The 17,153-nt window shown below is 49.4% G+C and overlaps 1 protein-coding gene and 1 long non-coding RNA gene across 14 annotated transcripts in view; one reads left to right on the top strand and one right to left on the bottom strand.

Annotated features, from left to right (window-relative positions):
• Smox (spermine oxidase) overlaps positions 1-17,153 on the top strand; it is a 59,510-nt gene that overhangs the window by 19,550 nt on the left and 22,807 nt on the right. For 10 of the 13 annotated variants that reach the window (XM_008835884.2, XM_008835888.2, XM_029564844.1 and 7 more), the window contains exon 1: positions 4,446-4,617. The exons of 1 other annotated variant lie outside the window; for it this stretch is intronic. The gene's annotated coding sequence lies outside the window, so the exon portion shown is untranslated. Of the gene's footprint in view, positions 1-4,085; positions 4,108-4,445; positions 4,618-17,153 lie in introns of those variants that run through there. 2 more of the 13 variants (XM_029564846.1, XM_029564849.1) reach the window with 2 other exon arrangements.
• Positions 2,730-4,251, bottom strand: LOC115070841. The gene is made up of 2 exons (XR_003849962.1): positions 4,050-4,251; positions 2,730-2,808 (listed from the first exon to the last, which is right to left on the bottom strand). It is a non-coding gene; the product is annotated as an uncharacterized LOC115070841 (long non-coding RNA).

Genomic DNA, 17,153 nt, shown 5'->3' on the forward strand with positions numbered 1-17,153 from the left:
ACAAGGGTCCAACTATACAAAGATTGTCAGACAAAAAGTAAGGCAACAAACAAAACTCACATAAGTAAAGTCTGAGTGAGTTCTGGAATTCCCATGGTCATCTGGAGCTTTCTAGGCATCTGATCTACTGGCATGGTTGCATATCAAGTATGAAGTGCAAATAGTTCTGATTCCTTTAAGGAGGGGGAATCCATTCTGTGTCTTTCTTCTGTTTCTCTTGGTGGGAGAAAAAAAAAGGCTCCACCCAAGGGTGCTGCTGATAGTGTTACTTGCAGAGACTGGATAAAGTTCCAGGCCCTAATTTGAACCTGTCTACCCTAGGAATATGTTCCTGAAGGTGAGAGAGGTATTCCTTAGGGAGTTCAACTTTGTGCTTAATTATTGGCAAAGATGGCTGTCTGCTATTTCTGTGTGCATATTTGTTATGTGTTGACTTGTGTTTTCCAAACCATGATATGTTGGAGTCCAATCCCCAGGACCTCCAAGTCTGACCTTATTTGGAAATAAGATTCTTTGCAGAGGTACTGAAGCTAAAGTGAAGGTTGTTAGGGTCATCTGGAGACGGCAGCCAAGACCAAGGTGATACGCCCAGAAGCAGATTGCCCACAGCCACCAGAAACCAGGAGACGTGCAGAGCAGCATGGAAGTGTGCTCTCTTAGAAGGCAACAATCTTGCTGACACCTTGATCTTGAACTTCTACCCATCACAATTCTGAGAAGTTTTTGCTCTTTAAAACACCAAAACTGTGATATTTTGTAATGGTAGCCCTAGAAAATACTCAACTCTAGTATCAAGAGGTCAAGTTGACTTACCATTGTCTTGAGTCGTAGCTGGCTTTGGGACTTCAGTCTTAGAATGTAGTAGACATGAACACCTGGCAAACCTGGGTACAAGCCTTCATTTTCACTCTCTGGGAAACCAAGCTGCCATTTGTAAGGTAGTCTAGGCTATCCTACTGGAGATGTACGTGGCTGCAGCCAAGTTTCTACAGCTGGGCCTCACAGATACCATATGCAACAGAACTGTCTATCTGAGTCTAGTCAAGCCAAATAACTGAGAAATAAGAATTTATTTTAAACCACTAAGTTTGGGGGGGGGGAGTTATGTTATGACAGACTTTAGCCACTGTCTCACTTCAAGTGAGGTGCCTCCAGTTCCACTCTTGGTATTCTCCTCCTGAATGGATTCTGGGTGATGCTTGGCTCCTTGTGTTACTTAGTTTCACGTACAAAATTTCAGTGATGCAGCTCATTGGTGGGTCTTAAGTGGTGCTATCATCTTTGGGGCAAAAGTACCTGGGAAACGGGGGTGGAGAGATGGCTCAACAATTGAGAGCACTGGCTGCTTTTGTAGAGGACCTGGGTTTGATTCCCACCACCCACATGATGGCTAACAACCATTCATAACTCCAGTTCCAGGGGATCTGACGCCCTCTTCTGACCTCTATGGGCATTACACAACATAGGTGCACTTATATACATGCAGGTAATATACTCATATGCATGAAATAAAAATAATAAATAAAATAAAACATAAAATTATTTTTAAAAAGTGCCTGAGAAAGAGAGGTTCTGTCTTTGAAGTGGGGTTGTGGAGAAGGATTCGTGGCATGGAAAGTTCCTCAAACATATAAGGATATTCCAGATGTACTGGCACCTTGTGTTACCAGTTGTCTGAATGGAGTCCTTTGGCTTTACCCAGATAGAAATCGTGGGTAAGTCCTTCAAGTTTTGGTCTTTGGTAGCTTTTGTATCTACTGGTGTTTGACAGCAGTGAGTGAAGCAGCAGGCAGGCAGGAGCAGCAGCAGTTGGTGCCCTACAGTGTTATAGTGTTCTTGCCAGTCTAGGGTATGGGGACCTTCATCTCTACAAGTACATAGCTCTTGTGTAGGCCTTAGGAAGTCAGGTTTCCCCAGCCATTGACAGCAGCCAGTGTTATAGCTTCTGGGCCTAGGGTGTCTAAGACTCTTAGCCATAAAGGCCTGACAGCCCTCTAGAACTCTTCCAGTGACCATGGCCTGCAGTTTCTCTTCTCAGTCTTCTGTCCTTCAGCCTCGGCTTTCTGTCCCTTTTCCTTTGACCATAACTGTTATTCCTGCTCTGGCCACTCTCTTAAACTGTCAACCTGGGTCTCCTTCAGGTGTCACACAACTAGCTGCCTGGTCACTTTTATAGCTAGGTCTGCTGACTGCCGAGGTGGTATTGCTGCTGCCACTGCTACCCCATGGCCTCTGCTATCACTGGCATTCTGATTGTCTCTCCTGCTTCTTTCTACATGTTACCAGCTCAGTCAGGACCATTGACAGTAGACAAGAAATGATCACTTGACAGAAGCCTTTTATTGGGCTCAATGTTACAAAACTAGAGGAGGTAGCACAGGAGGGTGTCTCTCAGATGACTCAGCAAAACCAAACAACCTACTTATTGAACCAGAAAAGGGGCATTTGGACCAATCATAGCACATTTTACATATAAATGTCAGTTTGTGTTTGCACCAATGATAGCGCACCTAACATACAAATGGCGGCTTGCATTTACATTGATCACAGGCTTGCCTATCTAGCCCCAGTCATAGCAATCCCTCTGCTAGGCCACTAGGGGAAGTGCTCCTAGGAGGAAATGGTTATAGGGTCATTCAAGTTCATCTATGCTTCTGATAGTAAAATGTCTGGTAAAAACTATTCGAAACAGTCTTGCCTGAGTTTGTGGCTTGTGGAGCCAGAGCAGTCAGCTGCAATTTTTGTGTAGTTTCCTCAAGGTGTCCACCGAATGTTCAAAACATCTAGAGCTGATATAGGATAGTCCACCTGGCAAAGCAATCAGGGCCACGAGGTGGACTCCATTAGCTGCTAATTAGAATTAAATTTCCCCATTTCCCAATATCTTTGTTTATTGACAAGAACATGAATATTAGGCGTACTTACAATAAGAATTTAAAGCTGATCATTAATACTAATAGTGTTTTTAAAACAAAATTTTTAACAATGCTTCAACAGTGCTCAACACCTGCCCAGTGCCCCAGGGATAGGTTGTCCCTGTTGTCTGTCTCATTTGGACCATAATGAGTATCTTTAATGGCTTTGAGGGAAACACTACTGTATGTTCAGCATGCACAGCTCTGGGTCCATTCATCTTCCAGTAGTAAACAGTGCCCTGTAATTACTCTTCCTCACTCTCCATCCATGTGGGTTAGAATAGATGGACTGACTCCCGGAATTGCCTCAGTGATTGGCTTGGGATGACACATGAACTAGTCAGAGACAAGTAGCTATAACCTAGGCTTTTCCTGAAAGAAATGAAGGCGTGGGCTGTAAGGATGGGTTCTAGAGCTGCTGAGAACCAATACACCACTGTAAGGAACAGGTGGGGGTAGGAAGATCAAGTCTGGATAATTTTTTGTTGAGCTTTTGAATACCTGAGTCAATTATATTGCTGTAGTTTTCTGTTATATGAGTACATAAATTTCCTGTTTGTACCAAACCTATTTGAGTAGTTTCTACCACTTATAATCCACTGAGACCAGATGAATATTTTAATTTAATATAACACTTTGGAATAGGTACTATTTATTAATCCCATTTTACAGATGAGGTAAGTGGAACAAAAAGAGACAAGGTAACTTTACTAAAACTAAATGGCTACATAGAGGAAGAACTCAGACCCGAGGGATCTAACTGATAACCATTCTGCTGTTTTGTGAAGGGTAAGGAGTCATGGAGGAGAGTGCATATTTAATCCAGAGTTTAACCCCAAGAGGGCAAAATGTTTATAAAACTTATTAGCTTTAGTTTTGTGGTGGCACATGCTTGTAATCCCAGCACTCTGCAGGCAGAGGCAGAGTGAATTTTCTTTGTGAATTCGAGGCCAGCCTGGTCTACATAGCTAGTTCCAGGCCAGCCAGTGCTACATAGTCAGACCCTATTTTTTTTTTTTTTTTTTAAAAGGCTTTGTAGAATTGGGTACCTGGGAAATATACTTTTCAAAAAAGGCCTCCAGCTCACAGGCCTGGGAGACTGGCTGGCATGTGAGGGCTGTCTTTCCCTCTCACCTGTGCTTCCGGGTTCATCTAAGGTGGTCTTTGGAGAATAGCCTTCGACCCCCGTCAGGTGAGGGCTGGCTGAGGGCGGAGGGAGTGCAGCTGGCTCGGGAGCAGAGGGGACACTCCTTGCTTTAGAAAGCGCGGTTCCCAAGTCCGGGTAAGGTCAGGCCGGCTCCGAGGCGCCCACCGAGGGCTTGGTCTGCAGCAGCGGAGCTCAGAGCAGGGCATCGCGGGGCCGGCGGATGGGTGGGTAGGTCGGGTAGTCTACGGGAGAGGTGGGAGCCCTCCCCGCTGGAACCACCGCTGGCTCCCCGCGCCGCAGCTGTGGCCCGGGGCCTCCCCGCCCCCGGTGGGGCGGGCCCGGGGAGGAGCTCGGCGCGTCCCGGAGGCGGAGTGCACCGGCGGGGTGGGCCGGGGACGCGAGGCGGAGCGGGGCCCCACACAGGCCGCGGCGGCTGGCTCGGGCCCCTACGGTCCCGGCGGCGGCTAGAGGAGGAAGCCCGGCGGCTGGCGGAGGCGGGGAGGCGGAGGCCGAGGCCGCTCGCGGACACTCACTTCCCCGGCTCAGCAGGGAAAGGTATGGGCGGCGTGAGAGCAGGCTGCGGCCGCCGCGGAAGCCAGGGGTTCCAGCTGCTCCGGGGCCGGGCGCTCAGCCCGGGAGGCCGGCGGTGGGCGGAGGTGGCGTGGCCCGGGGCGGCCGCGACCCTCGGGCCGGGGCTGCGTGCTCGGTGGCGGCGCAGACAAAGCCGGCGCGGACGCTCCGCTGGAGCTCGGGTGGCCGGGAGGGTGGGCGCTGGGGAGGCGAGGAGAGGGCAGCCCCGGGCGTCTGCCGGGACCTGGCGACATTGTCCTCTTCGCACGCTGGTGTCCGCGGGGTCTCCCTGGAAGGCCGGGGCGGAATGGGGAGCAGCTATTGGAGGGCCGACTAGGGGCTCGCCGAGGGGGGAGCGAATCGAAGTCACTTTCTGGGGAAGGGGCGCTCAGGTGAGCGGTCCGTCCCGTGGACCCTTTAGGATCTTTCACCCGCAGCAGGCATGGCCCCGAAGTAAGCGCAGTGGCTGGCACTCCTGACCAGCGATGCCCACAGGTTGCCGGAGGAACGTGCTGGTGTGGCACATCATGGTCCAGTCTGGGAGCCATTGGACCGAGCGTGGAAGAAACAGCAGGTGCTGAGTTGAGGTCTCCAGGACCGTGCGTGAACGGAGGACAGGAAGGTGTACAAACGAAAGTGTGTTCAGGGCAGGCCCTTATATTTGCGTTCTGCCAACTTCTGCCCTTTTCCTCTTACGGGGAAGGAGCATCGCAGTCCCTGCCGGTCCATGCCTCCTCTAGGGCCCTGGTATTTCAAGGACTTCGTTCTTTCCCAGGAGGTCTTTGCTCCCCTTCCCATTCCAGAGCCCCTCCTTTTCTTGAGAGCTGTCTTTACAGGTGCCCCTAAGCTGCACCTCTTTCTTCTGCAGTCCCACCTCCTTGCGAATCCACCCAGCCGGGGTCTCCAGTGATGTGCCCCTCCAAGCCTTTGCCCACCTTGCTTGTTCTTGAAAGTGCTGTCCTAGACTGTATCCTTTCCTGGCTTCTCCTTCTTCCTTCCTGGCTGTCTCTGCTTTAACCTGGTTTCAGGAAACCCCTTAACTCAATCCTTAAATGTTGGAGGGCCCCAGGGCTGGGTCTTCATCTGCCTTTACTTATTACCATCCCCTCTGTTCACTCCCCAGTTTTCATTCTTATGATTTTAAAAACCAAGCATTAATTTATAAACATAAAGTGATTTCATGCTCATGATTTTAAGTAGATTTGTCTCTAGCCCCAGTTGCTGGCTCCTACCACACTCCTGATGATTTATCATATCTTGGATGACAGAAGACTAATGTGGGTGAAGCAGAACCCTGACACTACTTGGGACAGAATTGTCCCAGGCCCTGCCATCTGAATGAGGCTTGTAATCCACCCATCTTTTAAAATAGGAAGCCAGGTAGCACCAATTCCTTTCTCCCGCCCCTTTTCACATCCAGTCCCAGAACAAGGCCTTTTGGTTCTTTTCACAAAGTCTGTTTCAGGTCCATTGTCCATGCTCTGAGTCCATTGTTACTGTCTCAGGCTACAGCCCCATGCCACGCCACCTTTTAAGCCTTACCTACATGCTGTGGTAGCTGTCTCCCGGTGCCTGCACTTACCTTCTTTGGATCTATTCTTAACAGTGTAGCAAGAATAACATAGAACATTTTGATCAGATCATTTTATTCCTTGATGGCTTCTTATTACACTCGAATAAAATCTCAAAGCTTTCCTTTGGCCTATCAGACCCTCTGTCATGTGGCCACTGATGACTTTCCAGCTTTATTTGACCCTTTCCCCCAGTAGACACATTAGAGTCACCTCTCTCTCTCCAACATCCTTTTTTCTGCCCCAGAGCCTTTGCTTGTGATGCCTTCCCTGACTGGAAGATTTTCCAGTGCTTTTTCCTGGGCTTGTTTTGTTTCTATTTTTCAGTCTAAATTTAAATATACCTTTCTTAGATGCCTACCCAGTATATGTAGAAGGCCTCTCTTGGAATTCATCATAGAACTTGCCTTATTTTCTTCATTGTATATATGAGTTCATAACCATCTGTTACAGTTGTCTTGACTTTGGCTTCTCAAGGGCTAGAACCTTGACTGACTGCCCCATTGCTATATCTGGAGCATCTAGCACAGTGTCTGATCGGTAACTCATACTCAGGAGATCTGGAGCCACAAAGATGGGGCTGGGCTAGGAAGAAAGAGATGGATATTGCTGTTAGCACAGGAGCCTCCTGTAGCCTTCAAATGACCCTGATGATTTTAATTTTGTTTCTACAAAAGCAGTTGTATTGATTACTGTGAGAATTTGAGGCAGCCAGTGGGATGTGAAAGGGGAAGCAGAGAAGGTATGGGTAACTTGAGGACATTTATTTCTGGCAGGGGGACACTGGGGAGGCCAGACATGTGGTGGTGGGGGTAGGGATTTCTTTTCTTTCTTGGGTAGAAATCCAGGCAGGGTCAACACAGGGGCATGTGTGTGTATGTGACAGTGGGTAGTGGGTAGGTAGGAAGCAGATTCTCCAATTCAGGACATGGGGATAGCCTGGGATTTATTTCCGCTCACTCCCTTGGGTGGTTGCTGAATGCTCAGCCCAGGGGGACAGGGAGTCAAGAGGAGGAAGACTCTGGGGCTGGGAAAGTGCCTTTCTATGAATCCTCATCTTCAGCTTGCACAAAGTCAGAAGACTGTTGAATGGTGTAGAGTAAAGGGGGAGAACCAGGGGGAGGAAGAGGATCTGGGCTCTTGACAGGGTAACCTGGGATGAACCAAGAGGTCACACTGTAAGTTGAGTACTGAAACTAAGGGCTAACAGTTCAAATCTGAGGTGAGGCTAGGATACCTAGGAAAAGCCATGAACTGGGCATAGGTGGGAGCAAAGAAAGCATCCTGGGTAGGGGAAATATGGTTGAGGGCAAGTGGCTGGGGGCAAGGTCCTGGTGTACTCAGTGGGCACCAGGCACTGTTCTAAGGACTTTGTAGACACTAGCTCCTTTAATGCTCTTAGCTGCTTACATGGTCACTTTTAGTTCCATTTTATTAGGTAGACTGAAGGCACAGTCCTATAGCTAATAGTGGCAGAATGAGGTCTGAACTCAAACTACCTCCCTCTGGAGTTCAGGCCACTCTGCCATTTCTCACATGCCTCTTAGATTTGGACCAGCCAAGAGCTTCTCAATTAACAAGGACTTTTCCTACCTTGTAGGGATGCCTGGCCTGGGAGTGATACCCTTTAAGGCAGAAGGATTATTGGGCTTGAGGTGGGCTACCCAAGTTTCTCTCCTGGCCTTATCTATTCTTCTGGGATGGGCTCTGGGCCCAGGCCAAGTGGTTGAGTTTCATGCACACTAGTTTCATGGTGCTGGGGAGCTCTGTGCTTCCAGTACAAAAGCTGGCTAGAATGTCATCTCTTGGTTTAGCATTGCCCTTGTCATTGCCTAGAATCCCTGCTTCTTTAAGGGCAGAGAGCTCAATGGGGCTGTACAGACAAGCTGGCCTCTTTCTGATCCTACCTTGAACACTGAGTTGCAGCTTTAAGCTTAGTTCTTGAAAGCCTAACTGGGGTCTGAGGTGGCCTGGTGAGATGTGGGTACAGAACTGAGGGTAAGAGAAATAGGATTGGAAATGGTATCATGCTGTGATACCATGATCAAGGCAACTTATAAAAGGAAGAGTTTGTTTGGCTTGCAGGTTCCAAGTCCATCATGGAAGGGGAGGCATGGCAGGAGGCAGCCAGAGCAGAAAGCTGAGGGCTTACATCTTCTTCAGGCAGGCACAGGAAGCAGGACAGACTAGAAATGGGAGAGACCATATGCCTTCAAAGCCCATCCGCAGTGATGGGCTTCCTCCAGCATAGCCACACCTCCTGAAGGTTCCATGACCCTCCCCAAACAGCACCACCAACTGGGGACCCAAGTGTTCAAATACTTGAGCCTACAGGGGACATGTCATTCAAACCACCATAGCTTCTTTTTGTCTGTCTGTGAAATAAGATGAGAGAGACTTTTTTCCCTGGAGGCTGTAGAGGTTGGCAGCTCTGTGGGGTTGTGTTTTTGTAAGGGGCTTTCCAGGAGATGCCAGTTCTAGTTTCCAGGCCAGGAAGGAGGGAGTGCCATCTCTGCCTTGGGAGCCTTCCCCAGGGACACCACTGGACAGGTGATCACCCCCTAGGGCCCTGACTGGCTAGATGAGGAGGAGCTGCTGACCACATAGGGATGAGATCTATTTCAAATTCTGAGCCCCAGAGTTTAGAGGATCTGTTCCTTCACCTGAACAGATCTTCCACATATACCCCCCTCCTCCAGGAAGAGAAGGAAGCTGGATCAGTGGGCATTCTCTTCTGTATTTGGGGAAACTGAGGTGTGGAGAAAACACATTGAGGCCTGTCTATGCCTGTGGTCTTGTCTGCTGAATTGAAGTGAAGACTAGGGTGGAGCCCAGGCTGGACACTAGGCCTTGTTAGCTACAGTTTGTACCTGGCATCTCCTGTGTCCAGCCTGGTGTTCAGAAGCAACAGGGGACACAGGGCAGGGTTCTTACAGGCCAGGAAATAAAAGGGAACTATGACAGGTGTAGGTCAGACCTGCTTCCTTGGAGGAAGTGGTGCTTTGAGAGTGTCCTGAAGTCTTCCAGAGGACTGGTGTTACTCCCAGGGTAGAAGGGATGTCAGGTCTGAGGAAGTAGATTAAAACTAGGCTGGGAAAAAAGCCTTGATTGCTAAGCAGCTGAGTCTGGATTTATAGCAGGCCCCAGGCACCAAAGGTTATAGACCACTGAAGGTTATATGCTGTGGGTATCATGATTTGATTAGAGCTGTGGTCTTTAAAAATGCTTTTTCAGGGGCCAGAGAGATGGATCAGCAGTTAAGAACACTAGTTGTTCTTGCAGAAGACCCAGGTTTGAATCCTAGCACCCACATGACAGTTAAGAACCATCTGTAACTCCAGTTCTAGGGAATCCAGTGCCTTCTTCTGTCTTCTGCAGGCATGCAAGATATGAGTGCACTTACACACATGCAGGCACAATACTCATATACATAAAGTAAAAATTAAAATAAATGCTTTTCAAACTTGAATACTAATGTGTATCGCCTGCACATCTTATTAAAATACAGGTCTATTCAGAGGGTCTAAAGTGAGGCCTGACCTGAGAGTCTGCATTTCCAAGCTCTTAGGCACTGCAGAATTGCTAGTTCATTGGCCACGGTGCAGTGGATTAGACCTGTATATCCTGAGGGACAGACCGTTTAGACCTAGACGAGGTCCTCTCAGTCCCTTGTGGACTGTATTGGCAGAGTGCCTCTGTGGGGAAAGGTGCAGGTGAGGCTAGGGCAGTGTAGAGGGGAGTGCAGAGGATGGTGGAGGGTGCCCTGCTGGGAAGTGGGACCAGATGAGGGACCCCTGCAAGCTGAGGTTTCAGAGGCTGGCAACTCAGGCCTGATTTCCAGGGCCTCTGGCTCCGGGGAGCTCCAAGACCATGATGTGATGGCTGGGGTGACTGGGACTTAGACAGGGTAACATGTAGACAGCAGGAAAGGCACCTTATCTCTGCCTGCAGCTGCTTCTGGCACTCTGGGCAGCCAATCTGGGGTGAGCACCCTTCCTTTAGTCAGGGCGGAGGGAGAGATTGGGGCTGCAGCTGGCTTCAGCTTTAGCCCTAGCTGTGAGGCCTTTGACAAGCCCTCTGTGTCCCTTGCATGTGCATTGTCCTTCTCTTTGGCCTGTGGGAGTCTCTGCTGCTGCTGATGGTGGTCACATGAGCTATTGCTTGGGCTTGTTCTGCTCTGGCCACCTCCTCAATGTATTTGGGAGTCAGGACCTGGTTGAGCCATTATAGGCAAGTGTCTGCTCCTTTTTGCTGCTTCAGTTTCCTTCAGTCTGTAAACAGTGATGTCACAGAGGTGGTTGGGTGGGGCACTGCATACTTTCACAGTAGCAGCTTAATACATCTTAGTTTTGTCTTACCATTAAAGCTTGTGTGCTCTTGATGGAGTGGAGCAAGGGATTTGCATGGGAAGCTGTCCAGTGTGCTTTGGGCTCTCCCAAGGCTCCTTGCTTTCCTAGCTCAGCACTGGCTAGGGTCAGTTGAGGTCCCATTAGATGCTGGCAGGAGATAGCAGTCACCACCCTCCAGGGAAGAGTGGGAGGGCAGGCACTGAAGGTCAAGGTTCTGCCACCCTGGGCAGTGCCCAGAGGGTCTGGTGGGGCTGGGATTAGCTTGCTCTCAGACCGAGTTCTCCAGATGTTCTCCCTACTCTTCAGAGGAGGGCAGGGTCAAGCCTGTCTCCCCACTCTGTCAGGCCATCCTGAGGGGTGAGAGGGGCATCATTTCTTAAGGACTGCTGAGAGCCGCCTCAGGGATTAGGTGACAAGTAGAGTAGAAACTGGCAGGTATGCTCCTATAAGAGGGTCATGGTATGTTTATAATAATTGAATAATTGAATAATTTTCTATAGGAAAGAAAAAAAATCTGTTTCATGTTTCTCAAACTAATTTGACCAAGGCGGGGGGGACACTTTTAAAAAAATATTTTATTTATTATTTTTATTTTATGTGTATGAGTGTATTGCCTGCATGTAGGTAAGTGCACCTGTGTTGTACAGTGCCCGAGGAGGACAGAAGAGGCCATCAGATCCCCTGGAACTGGAGTTAGAGACAATTGTTAGCTACCATGTGGGTGCTGGGATTCAAACCCAGGTTTTCTGCAAGAACAACCAGTGTTCGTAACTGCTGAGCCATCTCTCCAGCCCCGGAAATATGTCTTTTTAAAAAGACTTCCTAATACTGGTGCTGGAGAGATAGCTCAGCAGTTAAGAGCACTGGCTGCTCTTGCAGAGGACAGGGTTCAGTTCCCAGCACCCCCATGGCAGCTAAGAACCATCCATAACTCCAGTTCCAGGGGAATCTGACACTCTTTTCTGATCTCCACGAGCATTGCATGACAGGGTTGCATTTACAAACCTTGTAGGCAATATACTCATACACACAAAATAAAAATAATAAATGAAATGTTTAAAAAATTAAAAAAAGAAAAAACCTTCCTGATAGTATCTCACTGAGCAAGAAAATCCTCTTTGGGAATGGCTGATTCGGAAGGCTGCTGCTTTCTGGAGACCACAAATATATGTGGTGGATGGGGTCCCAAGTGTCAGGAAAGTAAGGGTGGAAGGCTAGCTTCCTGAGAGAGGTGGACTTGGACAGTCCATGAAAGCCAATGGCGTTGCTGAGGGAGGGATGGGCTAGATGGGACCTGGCTCAGAGCCAGCCTTGGACTATTGTGGCCACTGCTCTGCTTCATTGGGTGAGTGACCAAGGGACCTGGAAGGACTGGTCTGATGCCCAGGACCTGATGGTAGCCAGCCTGGATCTTCTGATTCTGGGAGGACCGTCTACCTGTGTCTTTCTTGATGTACTCCTCCCTCAACTTTTCATTTTAGAAGTTACCAGAGCAGGGTTGCTTGTGATCTCCGTGCAAGAAGCTGAACCTCCCTGTGCCTCAGTTTCTCATTCATTATATGGGAATAATATCACTGCCATGAAGGGCTATGTGATATGGAACACCAGCTGATAGTTTTTAACTAGTGTAATTAACAAAGAGATGGAAGTGCTGTGTCCAGGAAGGACCCAGGGAAGATCCTGTCCTGGATAAAGGAGGCATAAAAGCCGGCAGAGAGCCCCCAGAGGCTGGGGTGGAATCCTGCTAGACCAGGAGCAGTGCTTAGGAAAAGGAAGAATGGGAGTCAAAGCAGCCTGGGCTAGCTTCTGGAGTGGCCAGTTGGATGAGGAAGTTGGGGAGGGGTAAGGCTTTGCAGGCTTGGGTCTGGGCATCAGAAGATCTATGTGAGAAACCAATGGACAAGCAGGACATGGTGCTAACTCCCTCTAACTTCCTAGTGTTAGGAAGCTGACAAGAGATTTTGTCGAGCCTCAGTTAAATAGTGAGACCCTGGCTCAAAAGCCAACCAACCAAACAAACAGCAACAAAACTAAGAGACAAGTAGGGACCTGCCTTAATTCCTTAGGCCATAGGGAACCATTCAGGTTTTTGATGTGATCAGAACAGAGAGAAGCATGGAAGGGTGTTCAGTAAAGCTGGTGGGGTGCAGTAGCTGTGTTTCTTCATGGCTCAGAGTGTGGGGAGTAGATGGATTGCTTTTATGACCCTTATTCTCAGATTCCGTCTTTCCACAAAATTTAGGACTCTTACTCTGTGGCCTTCCCAGAGTGGGTGTGGCCAGCACAGAAGGCGGGAGGAGGGGGAGTTCCTACCCTCTCCCCTTCTGTGTGACTGATGGCGACTGCCTGAGCTCCCCAGCCTGCCTTGCCTCTCCATATCTGCAGTGTGAGGACTCTTTGTATAGCAGCTCAGGTGGGGAGACTGGGTGTGGCATCTCCAGCAAAACCAGAGGAGGTGCCAGGGTTGGGATGGTGCAATGTCAGGTGCTGACAGTCTGGTGTGGGTGCCTGTGCCACCCACTGGGAAACCCTGGGAGAGGATGCTCAGTGGGGTTTCCCACCAGCCTTGGCCCAGTCCTGTGGTAAGCCACGGCTTCCTTTGCCCCTGTTCTTCCCTCCTCAAACCTGCTGGAGCCCAGAATTCTCTCAGGGTAGAGGACAGAGGTTGGAGGTTGAAGAAAAGCATTTGCATTCAGGCAGAGCTGGGTGGCCTGGTGTGGGGTGCAGCATCCCATGCACTCAGTCTACATCTTTTCTCCTGCCTGCTTCTTAGGGGAGGGTGTACAGGTCAGTGTGATTTAAGGCCAGAAACAACAGTTGGAAGTGAGTTAGATTTATTGGAAAGCAAAGCACAGAACCTAACTGGCCCCTGCCAACTGTGTGCTAGTTCCTGGCTTCCTCACAGTGCTGGAGACCTGGGCTACCACTCTTTCATAGAAAGGGGACACTGGTTGAACCCAAGGTCTGGGCCTTCTGGCTTGATGCCCTTTCCTCACCCAACAGCCCCCTCAGAGCCTGTGCCCAAGCCTTCAACTGCACCCTATCTCTTCTCTCCCTGTCTGCTTCTTCTCTTGATTCTCTGGCTGAAGGTGATGTCCCTTGGAGGCTAGTAAGAACCTAGCCTCCCAAATCAAATAAATTTGAGGCAGAAGACACCCAGGACTGCTGGTGGACAAACACTCCCAACAGAGTTTAAAAGGATGCCTTTTATTGTTCAATAATTGCTCTTTTACTTTGGTAAATTAACTTAAAAATCATACACCATGTAAAACTTTGTGTGTTAGTATTTATTGGAGCATTCCACAAAAAGGTGTTTAGCATCATACTCTGTACCTTTGACATACTCTGTGAAAAATAGTGACAACAATGATGGCAGGATGCTGTGAATAGACCTTTGACTTCAAAAGCAGGGAGTTAGTAAGTCTCTTTGAACTTCACAATGGGATTTGAAGAGTGTGTTTATTGTCTAAACTCAGCGTCTTAGCGCCCTAGATATTTTACTGGATAAGTTATAGACCTGGGCCCAGGCAGGCATGAGCTTGCCTTGGAACACCATTGACTTCGCAGATCTTCTGGTTCCTGCTTGGATACTGTGAAGAGCCCTTTAGAGTGTGCTTGTTAGGTGAGCACAGCCACAGCACCCTGAAATCACCAGGAGGGGGCAGCCTGGGGCTACGGAGAGGAGGTGTGTCTGGTGGGAATCATGAGTTGCCTGCCACTCTTTAAGTTTACATTTGGCCTGGCAAAGTAATAATACCACATCTTTGACCCTATTTATGGAGGAGGAAACAGGGTGAGGGTTGGGTCTGGCACAGTGTGTATCTGGCTAAGCTAACTTCAGGGGCAAGGGAGACTAGGATAGTGTACCCCATTAAGCACCCAGGCTAGGGGCAGGTGGCCTCCCAGTGGTAGTTTCAGGTTTTGGCAGCTGGGATCGCTGCCAGGCTTTGAGATGACTCCTGCCAGCCCCAAGTGCCTGGGATAATATGTGCAGTGTCAGTATGTGGGGAGGGGTAGGACAAGAGAAGTGCCAAGTCCAGGGCAGTCCCTAGGCCTGCTGCTCTGGGAGGTGGGTAGGGACCTGAGAACTGAGTAAGGATTAAGCAGAATCTAGCCCTGCTGTGGCCATCACTCCCTGTGTGGCTTCTACCTGCTCTGTGCATCCCTCTTAGCCTGTGTCTGCATCTGTACAATGGCTGGCAGGGTGCTTGTGATTATGAAGGCTGCAATGAATGAAAAGTGGAAAGCCTGGCATAGAATGTGCAAAATAAATAGCAGGTTGCTCTGGTACTTGTCTGGATTTTTTTTGGAGGGGGGTGATTTTCTTTTGTCAATGAAAATGCTTTCTTTGGTTATACACATTACCTCACCTCTGTGATACATTGTTTGGGGAGCCATAGAGTGGCAATTGTGCTAGAAAGGGATTTATTGAAGACAAGGACTCCATCCCCACAAATGTTCCCTAGATCCAGAAAAACCTTAGACAGCTCTGCTGTTGTGGGGGCTGAAGGGTTTCTTTGCAGGCAGGGAGCACAAGTCTCAGGCTCGGTGGTGAAGTGGAGGCTCTGTGGCTCTGGAGAGAGGATAGGCTTGTTGGAGACCCCCCCCCCCCCCGGGACTAGAGTCAGGCACAGTTGGGCTTTGTGCAGAGTCACAAGGGCCACCGAGGGCTGAGGGGAAACTGCGTGGCTGAGCTGAGTTCACATCCTCAGTTCTTGTTAGGTGGTTTTGAAAGAGTCAGCAGAAAGTGCTGACTGGGCTGGCCTCCTTTACCCCAGCACTGTGGCCAGCTCCTGGCAAGGAGAGGGAGAAGCTGTAGGAAAGCCACCTCATCTGCCAGCTTACACATCTCAGGTGCCCACAGTCCAATATACACAAAGGTAGATTTCTGTTGCAGCTGGCTCTGGGCATGCTGACTCACATCCGGGGTGGATTGGCCTGTATCTGAGGTGATGTTGGGTGCAGGTGGTGCTGGGTACAGGCAGTGCCCAGGGCATTTGATTATTATTTTAAAATTATTTATTTTTAAATAAATCTGCATGTATATAAGTGCATCTGTGTCATACAATGCTTGCCTAGGCCAGAAGAGGATGTTGGATCTCCTGGAACTGAAGTTATAGATGGTCGTTAGCCACCATGTGAATGCTGGGAACTGAATGTCGGTCCTCTGGAAGAAAATGTAGTGCTCCTATCTGCTGAACCATCTCAGGGACCAGAGCCCTGGGCCCACCCCTCAACTTGTGGAGCCTGCCTAAAGATATTTGGCCTTGGATGGTTTTCAGTCATTCTTATATGTCATGAGAGGTAAAAGGGTCAGCCAGATGACAGTGTTAGTCTGGGTTTATCCAGCAGTGTCATGAGTGGTCATGCTGGCCTGCATTGCCTCAGCCCCACATCCTGCTGTTTAGCAAGTCCCCAGGAGGCCCACCCAGCACTCTCACTTCCTCTACCAGTGCCTTCCCTGTCCTTGTATCCTTCTTTCTTTGTTGCTCTGGTCAGCGCTGACATGCCAGCTTCTTAAGGGGGAGGCTCTCCTCCTGACACAGAGTAGCACCCATAAAAACTTCTTCAGTGAATAAAAGACCTTCCCCCACCACCTGGCTCTGCCTCCTACCATTTTTCTCTCAAATGTTTTCTATGCCTATTCAATTTTCTCAGATCTGCTCAGTGCAGGACTAGAATCCGTGTGTTTTAACAAGAAACTGACCATATTCCTCCCACATGTCCTGTGCCTATGAGGATTACGCATTCACTGGGCACAACTTGTAGAGACTGTGATGCCCGTGTGGTGTTGGTTGAGAGACTGTGTGACCCCCTTCACTTTGTAGGGTATGGGCGAGGACACTGCTTGCCAGACCTCCTAACCTCCAGTGGGCACATGGGATGAGAGTGGGCCTGTGCTCTCCCCAGGCATAACACAGGGCTTGTCTGTAGCTGGCTGCAGCTCAGAGGTGTAGCTGGGGAAGATGGTGAAGAAGAGGCAGGGAGGTGCAGCCTCTCCATTCCTGCTGGGATTTCTATTCCCAACTTCCAGGAAGGGAGGTCAGGTGAATGGAGAGGCCTGGGACCTTGGGCTTCAGTACACAGCCAGGAGACCTCCAGGAGAGGGGAAAGGCGGTAGTCTTACATGGAGAGTTGGTCTTGTAAGCTGCACTTGAAAGTGTTCCTGATTGCTTCTCTGTGTGGAACCCCGACTCCTCCAGCCTGTATTAGGTACCTTTTCACACCCAGTTGTAAGATCCTCATCAGGGCATTAACTGCCTGCTATACCTTTCAGTTAACTGGCATTGAGCCTTAGGGGAGCCCTGTCTCTATAATCAGATGCTGTGTCCTCTGTAGGGTCAAATGCAGTACCAGACAAGGCTAAGTCTTGCAGGAGACAAAGCATGCAAATATAGGTCTCACTGAGGACTTCTGATGGGGAACCTAGGACCCAGACCAGGGCAGATGTGAGGGCTGTTCCTATTTCAGGGATGAGAAAAGGATTTCAAAGATTACTCAGTTAGATCCCAGCCCTGTTCCCTGGGGACCTCTCATAGGGGAGAAGTTCTTGCTGAGGCTGGCCTGGCTAGCCCTGACAGTACAAAGAAAGGGGAGGATG

Source organism: Nannospalax galili, unplaced genomic scaffold, assembly GCF_000622305.1.
Source record: "Nannospalax galili isolate Female #2095 unplaced genomic scaffold, S.galili_v1.0 scaffold118, whole genome shotgun sequence".
NCBI lineage: Eukaryota > Metazoa > Chordata > Mammalia > Rodentia > Spalacidae > Nannospalax > Nannospalax galili.